Source organism: Arvicanthis niloticus, chromosome 3, assembly GCF_011762505.2.
Source record: "Arvicanthis niloticus isolate mArvNil1 chromosome 3, mArvNil1.pat.X, whole genome shotgun sequence".
NCBI classification, from domain to species: Eukaryota; Metazoa; Chordata; class Mammalia; order Rodentia; family Muridae; genus Arvicanthis; species Arvicanthis niloticus.
The window spans coordinates 2,360,001-2,363,368 of NC_047660.1; positions in this window are offsets into that span (position 1 = coordinate 2,360,001).

Here is a 3,368-nt window from a genome sequence, read left to right on the forward strand (position 1 = left end):
CAAGTTATGAAGTCTCAAGTTTTAAGATAAAGAACGGAGAGGTGTCCTGGCACACGCCTTTAATCCCAACACGTGGGAGGCAGAGGCAGGCAAATCTCTAAGTTTAGGCCAGCCTGGTCTACTAAGTATCTAGCTAGACCATGTCTCAAAACAAAACAAAAGAGATAAAGATAGTCCTAGCATTAGCGTTGTTTCCCATTGCTGTGACAAGATCCCTGAGGAAAACAGCTTGATGCAGGACAGGTTTGTTCTGGTTTATGCTCGAGGAGATTTCAATCCATGATCAGCTGACTCCATTGGTTTCGGCATGGCAGAGGGATGGTGAAACAGAGTTGCTCACCTCATGGCAGCAAGGAAGGAGGGAGGGAGGAAAGGAGGCGAGGAGAGGGAGGAGGAGAGCAGGAAACAGAAGAGGGACATTGGGAAAAGATTCAGCTCCCAGATACACTCACTGTGACCTACTTCCTCTAAACAGGCTCTACTTCCAAAGTGTCCATTGCCTCCCAATGATGTTGTCAAATACTCATCCCTCACCCTCGATCAGTTCAGTGTTGGGGGACATGTGTGGAACAGCTTTTGTGAGCCAGGACACAATTCAGATTGCAGCTAAAGAACCACACGGCTGGGATGTAGGCAGCTGCAGAGGGTTAGAATAGACAAATATCTGCCAACCGCTTAGGTCTCCAAGTTGTTTATTTGGGAGCTAAACCAGGCTAGAGCAGGCATAGAAACCCTGCCGTTACTTGGGAGCAGGAGGTGCGAAGAAAAGCCCCCCAGGAATTACATTTACAGTGGAGCGCTCTCCTTGTCCAGTTACCTACCTCTCAATGATTGGACTCACTGAGTCTCCAACACACCAACCTTTAAGATGCTTTAAGTCCAAACCACAGCCGTACCCAAGTGGACTTTGTGGCCATTGGCATGAGAATGGCCCCCAATAGGCTCATATATTTGAATACTTCGTCCCCAGTTAGTAAAACTGTTTGGGAAGGATCAGGAGGTGTGGCCTTGATGGAGGAGACATGTCTGTCACTGGAGTGGGCTTTGAGATTTCAAAAGCCACCCTTCCCAGTTAGCTCTTCCTCTGCCTCCTAATTGTTCATAGGATGTGAGCTCTCAGCTACAGCTCCAGTGCCTGTCTGTTGCCTGCTCCCCACCATAATGGTCATGGACTAACTCTGGAATCGTGAGCCCCTAATTAAACGCTTTCTTTTTTAAGTTCCCTTGGTATGGTGTCTCTTCCCCACAATAGAAAAGCAATTTAGTGGCTTATATAGGTCAGGACTTATAGAGAGGGATAATTTGGTCAGCATAACCTACAAAAATTATTTGATCAAATTAACTAAAAAGAAAAGAAAAAAGACAGTTGTCTTTCATCTGCTCAAAGAACAAAAAAATCATGCTTGACTGATCTGTGCACCAGCACATTCCATACAAATGTCTTTATAGACCTGAAAATTGGTTGTAAGGTTTATATATTACAGAATGAAACAGCAAGAGGGCAGCCCTGACAGAATCCACCCTTGGGATGCTAAGATGATGAGACACACTGTTCCAGCTCCCTAATGGATCCTGCCTCAAACCGATGCTGTTTCCAGAGACTTGCTTGCAGAACAGCTTCAGGAAAGACTGCTGGTCCCAGATGACCTTAGTTCATCCAGCCTTTCAAACTGTTCTAATCAGGACTTCACTTAGGGCCTGAACTTCCTCAACACAGAGACTGGACAACAAATGATGCCAACTAGCTTTCTTTTGACTTAACCATTTTCCAATTTCCTTTCGGGTCCCCAAAGAGGAATTCCTCATCAATATTCAACAAGAAGCAATTATAAAGAGACTGCTGTCCCAGTCCCTTAGGTTGGGGTAGATTTTGGTCATTTTATAAATTATAGATATGCTGTCATCTTAAGGGATGATTTACAAATAATTATAGTCTTGGACAGCGAGGAAACTAAAGACTTAGACTCAGGGATTTCTGTCTTTCCTCTTTCTTATTTTCTATCCTTCTTTCTTTCTTAAGTAAAGGGAAGGAGAATATAGTAATATAAGAAATTAGACACATAGGGATGGTGTTAGCATTCTGTCTAAACTCCACCTCTACAGTTACCTGGCAACCTCCAGCTATGCTCCTCCCCACAGTTACCTGGCAACAGCCAGGTAGGCCTGGCCCACTATAAAAGGGGCTGCTTGCCCCTCCTTTCTCTCTTACCCTCTTAATCTCTTGATCTCTTGCCTCTAGCTCCTCTCTGTCCCCTCCCCCTCCCCCCTTCCCTTCCCCCTCTCTCCACGTGATCACGGCCGGCCTCTACTTCTCTATTCTTCTACTTCTCTGCTCCTCTCTCTCTCTCTCTCTCTCTCTCTCTCTCTCTCTCTCTCTCTCTCTGCCTCTACTACCCTCGTGGCCCCCCTCTCCATGCCCTGAATAAACTCTATTCTATTCTATACCGGTGTGTGACTAGTCCCTCAGGGGGGAGAGATGCCTCTGCATGGGCCCGCTGAGACATCCCCTTCCCCCACACCTCTCCACACACCCACAGAACATACTCTCTTTATCTCTTTATCTTTTTATAAACACTTCAGATGGATTATTAAATCTACTCTTAAACAAAAGCACGTTATAGCCACAATCTTACGTTGGTAGAGATCTTCATATCTTGATGCAAAATGGAAGTTACATTTTCTTAAATCAGTACAGAATTTTGTATATTGATACAGGTTTAAGGTTTTCATCGGCACAAATCTTTATATATTGATACAAAATTTAAGATTAATTTTGTTATATAATACATGTATGTTTCAACTCATAGGCACTGTGCCTATGTAAACTCAGAAAATCACAAGGTTTAGTCCCAGTCCTTTTAATAGCTGCTATTACAAACTGTTTAAGATAATTAATATAAGTCAATAGTCAGTCAATCATTGTATTTATCCATTCCTATCTGTAGTGGAAATGAACTCAGAAGAAGTCAATCTGCTCTTAGTATTTGACAAATACACAGTCTCTGAGCATTACATGGTGCCGAGGTCCCCAATATCAAGGCAGTTCCTCCACCTGGATCTTCCTGCGGTAGGGTTGATTGTAGCTTGCAGAAAGAGAGAAGGCACTAACTACATGGGAGTCACAGGAGACTCTTTGTAAGGGGATTAGAAATGGCTTTCAGAATCTCAGCCTGAGCTTCATACTCTGGGAGAATACAAAGACAGAGTTTTGCTCTCGGTTGGCTCCTATCAGGAGGCAGGTGCAATTATTAAGAGTTCTGACATTGTTACCCACTGACTTACTTACAAGATACACCACATGCCACTTAAAAATCTATTCCAGTCTGAAGTTGGGTGGTGGAATTTGCATAGCAGTAAGGAACTTGTCT